Here is a 19,716-nt window from a genome sequence, read left to right on the forward strand (position 1 = left end):
CTGCGCGTCTGGAGCCTGTGCTCCGCAACGGGAGAGGCCACAGCAGTGAGAGGCCTGCGTACCGCAAAAATAAACAAATAAATAAAATAAATGACAGACCTAGACCAGGAGTCACTTGAGAGCAGGAACCATAATCACCAGCTGGCACAGGGCCTAGAACACAACATGTGCTTAATATTTGCAGCATTAATCAATCCATGACTTCGTTTCTCTGCTTCAAGATGCTGATGATAGGTTCAGGGAGCTCTAGGTCTGTGCTGTCTAGGTATGATTCTCTCCACCGATAGGGGAATGCATTGGGATCAGTGCTTCCCAAATCAGACTACCAGCCACCTGAGAAGATTTTCATACAGATTCCCAGGTCCCTCTTCAGGATCAGTGCATTAGAATCTCTAGCGGCAGAGGCTGGGGTTCCACCTTCAGACATGTTCCAAAGGTGATTCTGAGGCAGGTGATTCTCTGTCTTCTGATGGAGAAGTGATTTGAGATACCATGCCTTTACTATGATTTAAGATAGTATTGTCCCCATGGGAATTTGGAAGGTCTGTCTCAATCCCACATTCTCTGTGAAGGCTTCCTTACCTCAAACCACAGCCTGTTGAAGTGAAGGGAGTGTTGAAGGCCAGGAATTCTTTAAACGAGTTAAAGCACAGAAGCATTTGAACAGTGGCTGACACAGAGTATGTAGTCAATAAATGCTATTTATTCAACCACCTCATTTTGCTGAAGCCTAGAGATGGGGAACAATTTACTCAAGTTCCCAAAGCAAACTGATGGCAGAGAGGGTACCAGAATCCAGGTCTAGACTCCATTCTCAGGCCCTCTTGACTTTGTTCTGGTGTCTCCTGAAGGTCATATTTAACCAAAGATACAAACATCTGTATACATATCAGTTTGTCAGAAATCCATTGTTCATTAGCATCAGCAGGCATCTAGGATCCCTCAAAATATGTGCCTAGGGGCTTCCCTGGTGGCACAATGTTTGAGAGTCCGCCTGTTGATGCAGGGGACACGGGTTCGTGCCCCGGTCTGGGAAGATCCCACATGCCGCGGAGCGGCTGGGCCCGTGAGCCATGGCCGCTGAGCCTGCGCGTCCGGAGCCTGTGCTCCGCATCGGGAGAGGCCACAACAGTGAGAGGCCCGCGTACCGCAAAAAAAAAAAATGTGCCTAGCATCATGTCAACACGATGAAAGATGTCAAAAAGGTTTCTGGAGTTACAATCTCTGCCTTCGAAGTGTGTCCAACAGAGCCAGGATGAGGGTAAGGCAAGTGCAGAGCTGGCACCCGCGAGTGAGTGCCTCCTTAAATGGTGCAGCCTGAGTGCCTGACTTGCCTCACCCTAGTCCTAGCCCTAGTGTTTGGTTTCTCTGGGGGAGACAAGAAGGAGTCAGAGCCTGAGGCTTGCAGTGGGGCCACAGACAAGTTACCTTCTTTCTCTGGGCCTCAGTTGGTCAATCTGTTAGACAAGAGTCTTTGACAATCTCTCCATGGTGGTCTCTGTGCCTCTACAATTCCAAGGGTCTAAGGAAGACCTGTGCTGCCCCAGACTCGGGAGTACTGATCTCATGGACAGTGGGCTGGGAGGTTGAGGGAGCATGGCCTGCCGTTGGGTTGGGCTTTCATGCTGCAGACTACTTTCAAAGGAGGTCTGAGCCTCAGTACAAAGATCATGAAGACAAGGTTGAAAACAACACTTGCCAGTCTTTTCATCATCAGCCTTTCTAGTACATTTGGTTGATTTGTTCCCAGGAACCCTATGTTTTGAAAGATGTTATTCTCCACCAGGATGTTTCCCCTTGCCCTCAGGTTAAAGTCCAAATTCCTTAGCGCTTCAGACAGTATCCTCCAAATCCAGCCGCTTCCTCATCTTTTGCCACACTCTTCTTATTCTCTCTACCCAGCTGTACTGGACTGTTCTCCAGTTCTTCCAACATGCTCTTCTCTCTCACCTCCAGGTCTTGTCTATGTTGTTGAGTTCTGTCTGGAACTCTCTATGTTCTCTCTCTTTTACTGGTTCTTTCCTACCGTTTTCAGATTTCAGCATCATGTCAACACCATGGAAAGAGTTTTATTCAGGTCCTCTTGCTTTATTCTATTATAGTTCCTAGAGTATTTGAATTTTCCACATCAAGCCTTTGTTGTACTTTACCAGCATTTCTTGTTTGTCTGTTTTCTACAACAAATCATAAGGTCCACAAAGGCTTCATTCTTACCACTTTGCAGAGGGCTTAATACACAGTAGATGCTCAGTAACTATCTATTAAATAAACAAATGCCAAATAAAACACTATTTGGTAAATGGAATAAGCAGATCTTCAGGTCAGCATGTGCTGTCAAATTTGAGCCCACGAAACTGGTCTGATTCCAGCTGCTAGTAAGATTTGAGACGTGTGAGTTTGTCAGAGGAAAGTAGATGATTTCATCTGGGTTTCAGGAAAGGAAGGGTGGAGACAGATACTCTAGAGGAATCATAAGCCAGTTTTGTTTCCAGCCTGAGAACATGCCCTACTGTATCCCAGATAAGTGGGCACCCAGTACCTCTTTACTCTCTCTTTTATAGACATATTTGGGGAGCTCCCTATCTACCTGCTTGGTGGGTGGATGGGGACTGTAGATGATTAAAAGGAGGTTTTTAAAAAAGTGCTGATAGGGCCTCCCTGGTGGCGCAGTGGTTGAGAGTCCGCCTGCTGATGCAGGGGATACGGGTTCGTGCCCCGGTCTGGGAGGATCCCATATGCCGCGGAGCGGCTGGGCCCGTGAGCCATGGCCGCTGAGCCTGCGCATCCAGAGCCTGTGCTCCGCAACGGGAGAGGCCACAACAGTGAGAGGCCCGCGTACCGCAAAAAAAAAAAAAAAAAAAAAAAAAAAAAAAAGTGCTGATGCTCTGCATCTTCGAGGAAGATAGAACATGAGTTAATAAATAAGAAGGGCGTAAAAAGCGAAAACAATGGAAGGCAGCCCTATCAGTGCTGAGTAAGCACTGGACTCAGTGACGGAGTCAGCCAGCCCAACTGTTGGGTCCAGATGGCAGTGGCAGAAGGGAGGCTCAGCCCCACCACTTCAGTGCCAACTCAAATGGTGGCCCTGTTTTGCAATCAAGACAGGATTGCAGAACCTAGGTGGGGCCCTGAAGCTGCTGGTTTCCTAAATAATTGGCAGGTGCTGTCTTAGAGCTAGCCAGGGGACAGGAAAAGAGGTGGCTAGAGCCTTTGCTTTTCAAACCAGTGCCTTCCAAACTCTGGGCCTCCGTTTCCTCATCTATGGAATAAAGAGTTGGGCAAGTTGACCTCAAAGGCCAACCTTTTGGATAATAAGAGGAGCAGCCAGCATTCACCCAACATCCTATATGTACCAGGTACTGCCTTAGATTTATTAACTTTTGGAAAAATCCCTGTAACTTCATGAGGTAGCTAACATTATTATCCCCATTTTAGAGATGAAGAAACTAACACATAGGTTAAATCACTTCGCTTAAGGTCATGCAGCTGGTAGGTGGCAAAACCAGGATTCTGACCCAGATGTCCTGTTTCCAGAGTCCTTGTCATTATCTGTAAGCCTGCGCTGTTCAACATGGCAGCCAATAGCTGGATGTGGCTTGTGAGCACTTGGAATGCGGCTAGTCCAAACTGAGATGTGCTGTGAATGTAAAATACACACTGGTTTTTGAAGACTTAGTAAGAAAAAAAGAATGTAAAAATATCTCAATACATTTTTATATCATTACGTGTGGAAACGTTAATATTTTTATATATTGGCTTAAAGAAACTATATTCTTGAAATTAATTTCACCTCTTTCTTTTTAGTTTGTAAAATGTGACCAATAGAAAAATTTAAATTACATTCACAACTGACATTATATTTCTATTGGATCATGCTGGGTTTAAGCTGTATATTTAAGCTGTATAATAAACCTATGAGTTATTACAGCAATAGGTTACAGAACAAATCAACCAAGGGAAAAGGTGCATGAGACAAAGACTGGGTGAAATCAGGCACAAGCTTCCAAGAGGCCTCTCCCAGTTGAGTCACACAGGCTGTACTTAATTCCTCTAGCAACAAAGTGTGACAACACATGTAAAGTGTCCACCAGGGAGACCCATTAGACTCAGTGCTCAGTTTTTACTGGGGGCTGGCCATGTAGGCATCCTCTGCCTAGCATGTACCAAGATGCCAGACTCCCAGAAGGAAAGCAGGAATTCAGCACAAGCCACATTGTTTGTCCAAATAGTTTAGGCATAGTGCGCCACTCTTATCAGTTCTGGGAACGGTGGAAATCCTCCTGAAATCAAAGTCGCTGAACATCAACCCAGGGCCAGTTGTGCAAGCAGATCTTTCTAAGCATAGCAATCTCAGGCTTGCATGTTAACCCTTTTCCTCAGATCTTGCAGTTAAACTTCAGCAGGACCTGGCCTGGCAAATCCTAGGTTTATTGAATTTACCTGAAATGGAGTTAATGACTCTCACTTCGTCTAATGCCCACTTCGTTGGAGGGAGAATTATAAAAAAGGGGAAGAGTCCCTAGAAACTATCTCATTCAACTCTCCTCTCATTTGAGAGGCTGAGGTTCCAAGAGGCTGAGTGATTTGTCCAGGGACTCACAGCAAAGACAGGCATCTGCAAGAGTCATACCTATGCTGGATACAATTCCAAGCTTTCAGACAAAATGTCCCTTCCCTTCTCTTAGAACCTAAAACGTGTACACTTTTCCCCATTTCTTAGTAGTAGGGAGCCCTACCTATGTCTCTGCTGGCCTCATTTTTCCTGCGCTCCATCCTCTCTATGTTGTTGTTTGGCTGGGAGACTACTGTGCTAGAGTAGCAATAATGACCTTCATAAACAGTCACTAAACAGTGGACAACCCATAGTCTGCTTCCTCTGGTTAACTGACAATGCACAAAACCAATGAGGACTAGTGGGAACTAATAAACTCTAGAGTAGGACAACCAGATGGAGTGGGTAGTCCATCACCCCTCCTCCCTCACTTCTCCCAACATGACCGCAGATAACAAATGGCCAGGTCTGGTCCACATCATTGTCACCCCTTCCCCAACTCAGAGGTTCATGTCAAGGGTATACTTGAGAAAGTTTTGGACTGAGAATCTGGAGTCCTGATCCTATCTCCATAGGTGCCATAGGCTAGTCCCATCTCTCTGAGCCCTGATGTCCCCAACTCTGAAACAAAGAAGTTAGAATTCTGAGGTTTTGTCCATCCTAGTGAGTCTCTGACTGTGCAGTGTCTCATGAACTGACCCCAGGAAGGAGTCCCTGAGGACAAATGGAGTGGTGGCCTGGAGAATCTGCCTAGTCGGGTTGGGTTACAGTGTGAGGGTGGACTGTGGGTAAATCATGTTGTCTCCTCCTTTGTGGCTACCATCACTGTCACCCTCAAGCAGTTATTCTGAGTTTTAGATGAGCCAGGACACTTAGTTCAGAGTCTGCCTGTTACCACCCCCATCCACATTCCCTGTATGATGAAGAGGTTGGGCCTGATGTCTCTGGGGCCCTAAACTTGTTCAGATGCACTCTACCGCCACCTGGCTAGGTAACTTCTGCTAAAGTAGATTCACCTTTCTGGGGCTTGACCTTCCTTAGCTGTTAAGTGGGGTCAATAATTTCTGCCCTGACTGCTCTGTAAGCCTTTTAGGAGGCTCTGGTGGAGTATTAGAGCTGCAAGATGCTAGAATATGGACTCCAGAAAGGACTGAGAAATTATAACTTTTTCTTCCAATTAATTCTTTGTCTCCAAAGCCATGCCTTGTCCATGTCTTTTCCTCATATTAATGAGCTCTTAACACTTACTAGGGGCTTCCCTGGTGGCGCAGTGGTTGAGAGTCTGCCTGCCGACGCAGGGGACACGGGTTCGTGCCCCGGTCCGGGAGGATCCCACATGCCGCGGAGCGGCTGGGCCCGTGAGCCATGGCCGCTGAGCCTGTGCGTCCGGAGCCTGTGCTCTGCAACGGGAAAGGGCACAACAGTGAGAGGCCCGCGTACCGCATAAAAAAAAAAACAAAAAACAACTTACTAAACTGAGTGTTAATTAATTCAACAGGTGTTTCTTAAGCATCTACTATGTACTATGCACTGTGCCAACTGTTGAGGATTCTATGATTCAGGGAGAACAAGATGTGATTCCTGCCCTCCAGGAGCTCACGGTCTGGTGCAGGGACAACAGCAAACTGGCTACACAGGGTGACAGATACTCTTGAAAGAGAAAGTGCAGCACAAAGAGAGGCACCTCACCTGGATTCGTGGGAGCAGGGCTGGCTTCCAGGTGGAAGTAACTAGTGACTGAGAAGGAGCAAGAGTTAGCTGGGTGAGAGACATGAAAGAAGTAGCGAAAAAGAGATTGTGTTTGGGGCTAAAAGAACCACTAGATCAAGGGTCAAGTGGGCCCCTTCCAACTTTGATACGCAGGTTTTTCATGGCTGAAGCAGAGAGTTCAAGGTGAAAAGTGACAAGAGGTAAGGCTGGAGAGGTAAATAAGGGCAGATGGAGATAGGCTTTCGCAGCCTTGGACTTTATTTTGAGGACAATAGACAGAAGAAAACTCCCCGCTCCATCATTTTGTTTTGCTATTCTTTTATTACTTTCCACAATTTTAAGTGCTCCCATTCATTTATTTATCTACCTACTATGGTCTATCCCATTCTCCTTCCACCTAGAATGTAAGCAGCATGATGTCAGAGACTATGTCTTATTCTCTGCTGTAACTCCAGCCCTAGAAAAGTACCAGGCACACACAGAGGGTATTTAATTAATAGTTATTTAAGAATGAATGAGTGAATGAATGAATGAGAAATAGAAAGGGGAGACATAGATTTGGGAGTGTCCCTTAATCCTTGTACTTTGCCTTTATTTAGGCAGACTCTTGTGTACAAGAGTCTGATCTGTTCTCATCCAGAGGTCAACAAAGAGGAGGAATGTGAGGTTTCAGGACTGTGTAATACTCTGAGAGGATGTCCTGCTCTTCCCACGTGCACACCACACGTTCTTTTCTTTTCTTTTTTTTTACATATTAGAGTTTTTTTTAATAATTGAAATATGTTTGACATATAATGTTGTACCCACCCTGTTCTACCTCCCCATTTACACAGAATAGCTAAGATTAACTGGGTGCCTTCTATGGGCTAGGCTCTGTTCTAAGTGATCTAAACAGACTAATTTATTTAATCCTCATAACAACCCTATAAAATACATATAAATTCCATTTTAAAATTGAGGAAACTGGGGGATAGAGAGGTTAGCAACCCAAGCTAGTAAGTAGTGGAGACAAGGTTCCAGCTCAGACAGTCTGGCTCCAGGGCCTGATACTCTCCACTTTTATTGCACGCTGTTCTGAGTCCAGAGAGTGAAGGGGACTTGCCTAAAGTCCCCTTCGGTAACTTACACCCAAAATTTACCCCACGGTAACTTACGCAATGATCTCTGATCATTAAGCCACTGGAAGAGTCATATTGAGGGCAACAATAAGCCAAAGAGTAAAGTATCTTGGCCTCTCCCTTTCTACATCCTCCCTCCACCCCCAAATCCTGTGGGCTATTTACTAAAAGCAGAGAGGCTAGGGTGTGGCCTTGTGGTAAGTGCCAAGGCTGGCTGGTTGGCCCTACAGTGGGCCGCCCTCCTCAGGGCAAGCCTGACTGCCTCTCCCATCAGCCCAGGCAGCAGAAGCACAGTCAGAGGGGCCGGAAGTGCCCGGGGGTGGGGTGGGGGGCTAGTTGGGGCAGGAGATTAGAAAGTGAAAAGGGCAGGGACCAGAGTTAGGGAGAAGGGATGGGGTGGGTGGAGAGGGAAAAAGGGAAAGACAAATGTGTGCTGTTTTGTTTTTTTTTAACATCTTTATTGGAGTATAATTGCTTTACAATGGTGTGTTAGTTGCTGCTGTATAACAAAGTGAATCAGCTATACTATACATATATCCCCGTATCCCCTCCCTCTTGCATCTCCCTCCCACCCTCCCTATCCCACCCCTCTAGGTGGTCACAAAGCACTGAGATGATCTCCCTGTGCTATGTGGCTGCTTCCCACTAGCTATCTATTTTACATTTGGTACTGTATATATGTCCATGCCACTCTCTCACTTCATCCCAGCTTACCCTTCCCCCTCCCCGTGTCCTCAAGTCCAGACAAATGTGTTTTAAATACCCACTGTGTGTGCCAAACACAGTGCTAGAGACCTTCCCATACCTCCTGCAGGGAGGGCCCTGTCATTACCCCCATATTATAGGGAGGAAACTGGCACTCAGAGGGATGGATTACCTGCCCAAAGTTACAGGGTGTATCTATTGTGAAAATGTATCTTCTTTCCATTATAGAAGATAGGAAAGGAATGACCGAAGAAAGGAAAGAGTGGGGGAGTGGGGAGAAAGGAGGAGGAAGTGAGGTGTGGGTGTCTTGGCACTCTGCCCGCAGCAAGGGCAACGGGCCCAGAGTTGTCCTTGCATCCCAGAAGGCTCACTGGGAGAATGTTTATGAGAAACCTCAACATTGAGAAGGAGCGTGACCTCCCAGCCTGTCTGTCCCTGCCCCGTGACCGCTTCTGGCTATAAACAGCCTGTTTATTAACCCCAGGAAACTGGCTCCTCTGCCACTTAGCTTTATCTCCTGGAATGGTCGGGCTTGGAGAGCAGGGGCTGCCTGGCCAAGAGTTTCCAGACGGGGAGGAGCAGCTGCTAGGAACTTGATGATCCTTAAGGAACTGTGCCAAAAGCAGCCACAGACAGTCCCCACTCTGTCTGCATTCCACTCCCTTGCAGACTTGCTCAAGGCAGCATGGTGGGTTAATAGGCTGGAAAAGCCCTTGACCCAATGGTTGCCACTTTAAGGGAATTACAGTTTGATTCACTCATTATCTTCCCTAATGATCCCCATCATTAGATCAATGTGGTGACACCAAATGAAATCATGGCTATAAAGGCACTTGGCAAAATGAACGCCCCCGACCCCCAGTCCAGCACCTGAGAAGTTGTTCCCTCACCCAGCCCCTTATACCTCCCCCATCTCTCTGACCCCCATTCAATCGCTTATGCGATTTTGTCCTAACACTCACCCACTACATGCTTACCACTACACACTAAGTCTTGGCTGTGAAATGAGGGTTATAATTGTATTGACCTACTAGGTTGCTGGAGGAATCAAATGAGATACTTTCTATAAAGTTTAGCACCACTGCCGGCACCTCTCTGTGCTCAATCAGTGTTAGCAACATCTATTGCCAGGTGTCTCTTGAAAAATTCCATAAAAGGCCTCCCACAATGTTCTTGTAAGTAACCTGGAGTAGGAATATTTTTGAATGGGGGACAAGAGATGAGGCAGCAACTGGCTGGGATTGGAACAGGAGGAAGTGGACTTCACTGGTAGCTTGAAGGACTGAAATGAGAACACGAAGAATGCTGGAATTTCTGGGAAAGGGAGGGCATATGCAAACACAAGAATTGGATGAAAAGTCATAGGACATTTACAACTCAGGAAAGAACAGAACAAACACCGGCTCATTCCAAGGCTAGTGGTGGGACATGGTGACCTTTCCAGGACACAGGAGCTTGTGGCTATAATTGAAAGGTGTTGAAAACTAGCTGAGCTCACAGGGCTCATCCTGCTAGTTGCCTCTGCAGAGTCGGTGAGTGTTGTGATTCCCCCCTCCATTTTGCACTTCCAGAAACCTCTCCCAGTGTTCCCAATATTTTCCTACCCCCCAGAGCCTTGGAATATGTCCTCATCTCTTCCATTCTCTCTTATTCCCATTGAATCTATGTATTTTTTAATACTTTTATTCACATAAGTCATTATGATTGCATTCTTCTTATAAAATTAAAACCTGGCAACTAAGGCTAAAATCCCATTTCACCCCTCTTGCTCTTCATTTTTTAAAATTAATTTTAATTGGAGTATAGTTGTTTTACAATGTTGTGTTAGTTTCTGCTGTACAGCAAAGTGCATCAGCTATAAGTATACATATACCCCCTCTTTTTTTGGATTTCCTTCCCATTTAGGTCACCTCTTGCTCTTCATTTTTCTCACAACTCTTTTCCTCCAGCATAATTAACAATATGTTTATCCTTCCAGAATTTTCTCTGTGTGCACACACACCCACACACAATATTTAAAATATATGTGACAACATTTTCTGTTTAGCTTTTCTTCTTTTTTCATAAGTAGCACTACACATTATTATTATTGTGCTATAACTTGCTTTTCTCTCCCACTTTATGTTTTGGAGATCTGTCCATGTTAGCATTTTTTTATCTACTTAATTTTCAACCACTGCACAATGTGGCTGTTTTATGGTTTATTTACTCACTCCTCCCCTCACTCCACCTTTCACTGCTACAAACAGTGCTGCTGTGAACATCCTTCATACACTTTCTTGTGCACTTGTGATTTTATTTCTCTGCAACAGAAATCTGACAGTGGAATTACAGGTTATCAGGGTACAAACATCCCCTGCTGAATCCTAAGTATAGATTCCCCCTGGCCTGCTCCCAGTCATTTCCTCTGATTCTTGGGTACCACATCTAAATCACCAGCTTCCTGCTCCTAACTCCCCACTGAACATCTCTACCCAGAAGTCCCTCAGGTTCCTCAATCCTATATAGGAAAAAACACCTTCTCTCCCCATGGCCCCCTCCTGGTGTACACGCTTATTCTCCCAGTTGCCCAAACGTGTAAACCGTAATCATGGTTCTCTCCTCTCTCCCCATTGTCTAATGAGATGTCATATCTTGTGGATTTTATCTCGGTAATGTCTTTCAGTTCTCATTTCTTCTCTGGTTACCTTTGGCCAGGATATTATTTTAACAATCCCCTAATAGTCTCCTTGTTCCCTTATGCAATGCATCAAATTTATCTTCATAAAACACAGGTGATGTCATTCTCTTTGGTTGGTTCCCCCCACTATAAAACACAGTAGGATCCCCTTGGCTTGCTCTTCACAGATTTCTACAATCTGGCTCAGTTTTCTCCCTCTAGTTTTTATCTCTTCAGATCCCTCCTCTTTCACACTCCAGGCACACCGATGCCCTTGCATTCCCAAATGTGCCCCTATTTCTTGCCTCCAACACTCTGTTTCTCTGTTTCCTCTCCTAGAAGTCTCTCTCCTAGCTCTGCCTATTGAAGGTCTACCATTCCTTCTAGGACCTGCCAAATACACATTAAGGATGTGGGTTCCAGGGTTCTGACACAAGTAGCCAGTTTCTTAACCTCTCTAATCATCCATTTTCTTCCCTATAAAAAGGACATTAACACCTTCCAGATCTGTGGGGAACTTTTAGTTAGATTATGCATATAAAGGACTTAGCACAGTGCCCCCTAGAGTAAATGCTAAATAAACCTTAACTCTTATTGGCATCATGCTTCTTTTATAAAGCTGTGCTTGGTCTCACCATTAAAGGGACTTTCTTGCCTTCCTGGGCTCTCTTTATTCTAGTGGGCATCTAGTCATTCAGTTTCTTATGTCTAAGTCTGTCCTCACACCTGATAATGGCCCCCTGAGGATCAGGAATCCTCTAATTCTTTTTTTTTTTTAAATAAATGTATTTTTGGCCGCATTTGTTGCTGCACGTTGGCTTTTCTCTAGTTGCTGCGAGTCGGGGCTACTCTTCATTGTGGTGCGTGGGCTTCTCATTGCGGTGGCTTCTCTTGTTGTGGAGCACAGGCTCTAGGCATGTGAGCTTCAGTAATTGTGGCACGTGGGCTCAGTAGTTGTGGCACACGGGCTTAGTTGCTCCGCGGCATGTGGGATCTTCCTGGACCAGGGCTCGAAACTGTGTCCCCTGCAATGGCAGGCAGATTCTTAATCACTGTGCCACCAGGGAAGTCCCTCATTTTTAAAAAATAAATTTATTTATCTTTGGCCGTGTTGGGTCTTCGTTGCTGCACACAAGCTTTCTCTAGTTGTGGCGAGCAGGGGCTACTCTTCATTGCGGTGCGTGGGCTTCTCATTGCGGTGGCTTCTCTTTGTTGCGGAGCACAGGCTCTAGGCGTGCAGGCTTCAGTAGCTGTGGCACATGGACTCAGTAGTTGTGGTGCACAGGCTTAGTTGCTCCATGGCATGTGGGAATCTTCCCAGACCAGGGCTCGAACCCATGTCCTCTGCATTGGCAGGCAAATTCTTAACCACTGCACCACCAGGGAAGTCCCTTTGATTCATTTCTGCATGCCTCAGAGTGTCCCCAGCACAGTACCTAGACCTGAACTGAATGTAAGGAGAATGCCAATGTCAATTTGGAAGTGTTGTGAAGGAAAGAGAGCCAGCTGTATGGAACCAGAAGAGAGCTTTGAATTCCACCTTGGCACTCACTGGTTGGTAAGAATCCATACACATCACCCAGTTTCCATATCCATAAAATGAGGAAAATACTACCACCAGCCTCACAAGGTTGGGGTGAGCTTCTGTGTGTCAAAGAACTTTCTTTCTTCCTTTTTTTTTTTCTTTCCTGAAAGCAAAAGAGTAAGAACTTTTTAGTTGTTTTTGTTTTTTGAATCTTAGTTTTCTCACAGTAGCCTGCTTCCCCCTTGTGGAAAAAATTCAAATTACATGTTAAAATCAGTCAATATAAATAATCTGGGAGCCAGAGGTTGATCTCAGCATTGTTTATATCACTGAAAAACTGAAAACAAACCAGGCCTTCAAACAGGAGTTTGGCTACATATACATGCACACGGGGGAAATTATCGAGCCATTTGAGTATAATGAAATAGATGTCTAGGGTGTACTTCTAAGTAAAACCTTAATTATAAACACATAAACTTTGCACAGTTTTGTAAGAGTCTACACACATATGAAAGGATAGTACATTAAATGTTAATAGTGCTTATGTTGGGTAGTGAAATTCAGTTGCTTTTCACCTTCTTCTCTACAGTTGTATGTCTGAGTTGTTAACAATGACCTTATTGCTATTAGAACATTTTAATTGTGGGGGAAACTATCTGTAAAACAAGAAACCCCTTAATTACCTGTTGTGACAGGCCAATCTGAATCAGGGAGTAGTCTGAGTCATGGATTCTAAGAATATTTCATGTTCCAATGCAATGCATGCTCATACACAGCAAACTAATGCTGAAGTCAACCCCAGATATGCGGATCCCATTGAGAGGCAGCATCAACAGTTAAATGATAACAGGTAAATATCTGCTCCTTGGGCCTGCTGCATGCAGAGAGCCCGGGCAGGAGAGGGTGGGAACAGCAAGCCAAGGGGAATAAAGGATCTTGGGCTGGAGTTCTGGGAGCCTCTCATAAGTGGGCCGATGGGAGCTGTGCATCCACGGTTCTTGGCTAGGCTGATCTTAAGTCCTGAATTGGACCCTTTGTTCCCAGACCCAGTCAGACATGCAGCCTAGACAAAATCCCAGAACCATCCAGGCCTTGCTGGAGACACTGACCAGTGAGCAAGTGTGTCCTCTAGGGCTCCAGTTTAGACTGGGGGAGCACTGGAGCATGAAGAGGACAAATGTGGTAAGTGTTGGAGACCAGGAGGACCTTTGGAGCTCAGGGGACAGAAAGAACCTCCTGGGAGTCAGGGGGCTGAGGAAGTTCCCAGAGGAGGTTGCAAGTAAGCTGGATACACATTTGTTCAGCATTTTACCCAGGGTTTTTCAAAGATTCAGCACCCAAGGGCCACCTAATGGATAGCCAGAGCATATGAAGATTATACATTTTACTTTTTTTGTTAGTCACTATTTAAAACAAAATTTAAATTATATAAAAGTAATACTCTCATATCAGTGGGAGGGACGGTACTACTTTTAGTCTTTAACTGAAGTGCGTATATCTGGCTCCACGAGGGAAGGTCAATTTTACTTCTGGTTGTTTTCTTTTTCTTTCTGCTATATTAGAAAAATCTGAACTTAAAACTGTAGGTCATCAGTCACTGTGGAAAACAGTATGGTGGTTCCTCAAAAAAATTAAACACAGAATTACCATATGATCCAGCAATTCCACTTTTAGGTATATACCTAAAAGAATTGGATGCAGGGACTCAGACTTGTGCTCTTAACCAGTGAGCAATACTACCTTCCCAGCTGTCCAGAGAGCTTTTAAAACTTGAATGACAAAAGCTGATTCCAGTAGTACCAGAGGGCCAGTGAATGTCATAATTGACAGTTACATCCAGTGGCTTCAGGGAGAACAGCCATTTATAGAGCCATGAACATATGAGGCAAGCTTAAGTGTAGGTGCTTGGTGTCTTCACTGCAAACAGAACCTCATTCCCCATTAAACAGAAAGTGTGATGTCGGAGTTCTAAGTCGCAGACTTGTACAAGCAGCAGAGTTAGCCTACTCTCCAGAGCTTATGACATAGTGTCCTCCTGCCCTTTGCTTCTGTCCAGAACACTGAGAAATCAAGATAATATCTGCAAGCCAGGGAAATCTTTTTTTTTTTTTTTTTTTTTGCGGTACATGGACCTCTCACTGCTGTGGCCTCTCCTGTTGCGGAGCACAGGCTCCGGACGTGCAGGCCCAGCGGCCATGGCTCACGGGCCCAGCCTCTCTGCGGCACGTGGGATCCTCCCGGACCGGGGCACGAACCCACGTCCCCTGCATCGGCAGGCGGACCCTCAACCACTGCGCCACCAGGGAAGCCCCAGGGAAATCTTATAGAGTTCATTCCCGAATGCAAGGCTGGTCCAACATTCATAAATCAATGTAATTCATCCTATTAACAGACTAAATCAGAAAAACCATGAGATCATATCTATAGAGGCAGAAAATGTATTCAACAAAATTCAATACCTATATATGATTAAAAAAAAAAAAAAGGAGGGCTTCCCTGGTGGCGCAGTGGTTGAGAGTCCGCCTGCCAATGCAGGGGACACAGGTTCATGCCCTGGTCCGGGAAGATCCCACATGGCGCGGAGCGGCTGGGCCCGTGAGCCATGGCCGCTGAGCCTGCGCGTCCGGAGCCTGTGCTCCGCAACGGGAGAGGCCACAGCGGTGAGAGGCCCGCGTATCGCGAAAAAAAAAAATAAATAAATAGGAACTGAAGAGAAATGGCACATCCAGACAATGGAATATTATGCAGCACTAAAAAGAAATGACCTATCAAGTCATGAAAAGACATGGAGGGAACTGAAGTGTATATTACTAAGTGAAGGAAGCCAATCTGAAAAGGCTATATACTGTATGATTCCAACTATATGACATTCTGGAAAAGGTAAAACTATGGAGACATTAAAAAAAGATCAGTGGTTGCCAGGGGTTAGGGGGAGGGAGGGATGCATTGGCAGAGTATAGAGGATTTTTTAGGGCAGTAAAAATATTCTATATGATACTATAATGGTGGATACATGTCATTATACATTTGTAAAAACCCACAGAATATATAGCATCAGGAGTAAACCATAATAGAAACTATGGACTTTGAGTGATTATGATATGTTCATGTAGGTTCATCAATTATAACAAATGTACCACTCTGGTAGGATATTAATAGTGGTGGAGGCTGTGCCTGTGTAGGGGAGCTGTACTTTCTTCTCAATTTTGCTGTGAACCTGAAATTTCTCAAAAGAATCAAGTCTATTAAAAATAACTGGGGGACTTCCCTGGTGGCGCAGTGGTTGACAATCCGCCTGCCAATGCAGAGGACATAGGTTCAATCCCTGGTCTGGGAAGATCCCACATGCCAAGGAGCAACTAAGTCCATGTGCCACAACTACTGAGCCTGTGCTCTAGAGCCTGTGAGCCACAACTACTGAAGCCCACGCACCTAGAGCCTGTGCTCTGCAACAAGAGAATCCACCGCAATGAGGAGCCCACACACGGCAACAAAGAGTAGCACCCCCCTGCAACTAGAGAAAGCCCGTGCTCAGCAACGAAGACCCAATGCAGCCAAAAATAAGCAAAAAACAAACAAACAAAAAACACCTGGGGATTTCCCTGGTGGTCAAGTGGTTAAGACTTCGCGCTCCCAATGAAGGGGGCCTGGGTTCCATCCTTGGTCAGGGAACTAGATCCTGCATGCTGCAACTAAGAGCCCGCATACTGCAACTAAAGATCCCACATGTTGCAACTAAAGATCGCACACATGGCAATGAAGATCCCGTATGCCACAGCTAAGACCCGGCACAGACAAATAAATATTTTTTTTAAGTTAAAAAAAAAAACTGGCACATCCATACAATGGAGTATTATCCAGTGACAAAAAGAAATGAGCTATCAAGCCACACAAAAACATGGATGACTCTTAAATGTATATCGCTAGATGAAAGAAGCCAATCTGAAAAGCCAATATGCTGTATGATCCCATTTATATGACATAATGGAAAAGGAAAAACTATATGGACAGTAAAAACATCAGTGGTTTTCAGGGATGTTGAAAGAGGAGAAGAGAGTTGAATAGGTGAAGTACAGATGTTTTTAGGTTGTGAAACTATTCTGTATGATACTATAATAATGGATGTACATGACACTATGAAATTGCCAAACCCATAGAACTTAGCAGCACAAGAATTGAACCTTATATAATCAATTTTTAAAAATAATTTAGGCAGTAGGGGGATCTCATGATGGAATTTAAACTTTGATAAAAGAATCTCTGTATGAAATAAATTCACCGTAGGGGGTGATGGGAAAATAATAAACTTGGATATGAGTGGAGAAGTAAGATTAAAGGCAAGTAAACTACACATAAGTACTGTACTCTGGTTGCTAAAGTTGTTTTCCACAGGGGTTCAGGTTAATAATCCTGAAGCTACTACACATGCATACTGGAACTGAACAATTAAATAAATGGATGGCAGATGGTGGGACCCAGGAGTGAGAGGTTACAGTTAAGCTAGTGGGGAAGGCTAGAATGATCTACGTGATATTGGATTAGAGTTGGAGACATCAGTATGAAATCATGTTTAGCTTAATGGAGATAGAGATGGGTACATATACAGATATTTATAGGTATGTGTATATCCATGGGTTAGTATAAACACGTATGTATCTGGCTCTCTCAGCTGGGAGGGCCTAGAAGCTGTGACACTACAATACCAACAAGCACACCCAGCACTCAGATCTTGACTTCATTTTTACATAAGAGCTTTATTGAGATTTAATTCACATACATAAAATTCACCTATTTAAAGTGTACATTTCAATGGTTTTAGTATGCATATTTAGTATATTTTAGTGTATTGCGGTGCGACCATCACCATGATCAATTTTAGAATATTTTCATCACCCCCAAAAGAAACTCTGTATCCATTATCAGTCACTCTCCATACCTCCCCAGCCCTCCCAGCCCTAGGCAACCACCAATATACTTGGACTCTGGATTTGCCTAATTTAGACATTTCATGTAAGTGGAATATTGCAACATGCGGTCCTTGTGACTCGTTTGTTTCACTTAGCATAATTTTTCAAGGTTCATCCATGGTGTAGTATGCATTAGTGCTTTATTTCTTTTCATAGCCAAATAATATTCCGTTGGAGGGATATGCCAGATTTTATTTATCTATTCATAAGTTTATGGACAGTTAAGTTCTTTCACTTCTTGGCTATTATGAATAATGCTGCTATGAACATTTTGTGTACAAGTTTTTGTGTGGATATATGTTTCCATTTTTCTTGGATATATATCTAGAAGTGAATTAATCTTTTGAGGAACTTTCAGACTGTTTTCCAAAGCAGCTGCGCTATTTCACCTTTTTATCAGCAATGTAGTGTATGAGGGTTCTAATGTCTATACATCCTTTCCAACAGTTACTGTTGTCCATCTTTTCAACTATAGCTATCTTCGTGGGTATGAGATTGTATCTCACTGTGGTTTTGATTTGCATTTCCCCCAATGGCTAGTGATGTTCAGCATCTTTTCATGTGCTTATTGGTCATTTGTATACCTTCTTTGGAAAAATGTCTATTCAGATTCTGTATCTGTTTTTAAATTGGGTTATTTTTCTTTACAATGGGAGTTCTTTATATACTTTAGATACAAGTCCCTTATCATATATATAATTTGCAAAATTTTTTCTCCCATTCTTTTCTTCCATATCTATTCACTTACATGATGGTATCCTTTGAAGCACAAAATTTAAAAATTTTGATAATATCCAATTTATTTACTTTTTCACTTTGTTGCTTGTGCTTTTGGTGTCATATTTAAGTATCCATTGTCTACGTAAGGTCATGAGACACACCAGGCAAGCTGCCACTAGACTGGAATTATAACTTGATTTCAGAAGTAGCGGTATTCACACCTCCATGTTAAAATAAAGTTCATACCTTATTTGTTAAATCCAAAGGTAGATGAATGAAAGTCTTAATTATGAAGAAATTTCAAGGGAAGAGATGAAGGAAGTAGTTGTCTTGATCTCCTCACCCCACCTCATTCACTTTCAATTTTCCACTTTCAGCACCTTCAAACCCTGATAGAGTAAATGCTTTTGACTCTTATGATCAAATAATTTTCCTTTTCCCGCATAGCTTCTGTTTGTCAGGGTTTCAAGATTATTTTATTTTTTTCATCAAGCAACCAAAGAAGATGTTTCCATTCCTGTCCTGTGTATTCAAGTTCAGACAAACAAACAATTTCCATGGGCAAAAACTTCTTCCAATCAGTAAATAAGGATTTTTTGTTGTTGTTAAGGTGTTGGATTATGTGAGATTTCTGTCACCCAGATCCAAAATTCTGTGATTCTGTTTCCACGGTGCTGTGATTTTAAAAATTCTAATCCATCGGTGGTTTAGTTGTCAAGGCAGTTATAGGCAGCCTCACCCAGTTCTCTGGGCTCTCTTGTGTCTGGAATTTCAGACATGGCTGGCTGGTATTCCCAAGCCAAGTGACATCTTCTTAGAGAAAGTGAATACAGCCCACCTGTAGATCTATGTGACCTATTTTATAAGGAGAAGACCACAAAAACCATCTTTGTGTTCCATAAGGCAGGCAAATTCCAGTGAGAAGAAAGGACATGAATAAAGTACTCAGGGTAAGTTTTTTTTTTAGAAAGAAATAGTCTATTAGCCACCAGACTCAGATGCCTTTGTGGGGAGAGATGCAAGTATGAACGGAGTGGTCAATATGGCCTTATCCGTATTAGAATATATGGGACCCATATTAGAATACAAGATGGTGACTCTTTCCAAGAGCCAAGGCTGCATGATGGTATAACTCCCTGGGAGGGGAGAAGACTCAGCAGATTTCTGCCCTGCAGCAGACCAGGGCCAGAAGGAACACTGGTCACTCGGGAGAGAAAGAGATGGAGGTCTGGGTCTTTCATCAAGGTTTGTCCTACCCCAAGGGATTTTTCTGTTCTATCAGGTGAACAGAGGGTAAGACCCGGGCTTCAAATTGTTTCTGAAATCACTCTAATCCCAGACTCATGCACCCCCGCCGCCACATGCTTCCCCTGCCTCCCCCTTCACATGTGCATTCCATCTGCTAACCTAACAGAAATATATCACAGAAAACCTTTCCTGCTCATGTGTTCACCTAGACACATCAACCCCCCTTTTGGACATCCCTCCTTCAGGGTGTTACTCAGACTTCATTCCGTTCTTCATACCATCTTCTACAGGTGTATCATGCTTTAATCTTCATACACTTAGGTCTTCCCAATCCTGCCAACTCTCTTTTTCCATCATGTCCTGTGTATGGGGAGGTGTCAGGATGCTTCTCAAGTAATTTCTGTTTAAGGAAAAAGGAAGGGGCCCAGCACCCTCCTACCCTGCCTCTTTTGTTCCACTCTACAGGGCTGTCTTTGCAACTTCTAGAGAGTGATTCCATTCGTGGATTCTCT

Source organism: Hyperoodon ampullatus (assembly GCF_949752795.1).
Source record: "Hyperoodon ampullatus genome assembly, chromosome: 4".
Classification (NCBI taxonomy): domain Eukaryota; kingdom Metazoa; phylum Chordata; class Mammalia; order Artiodactyla; family Ziphiidae; genus Hyperoodon; species Hyperoodon ampullatus.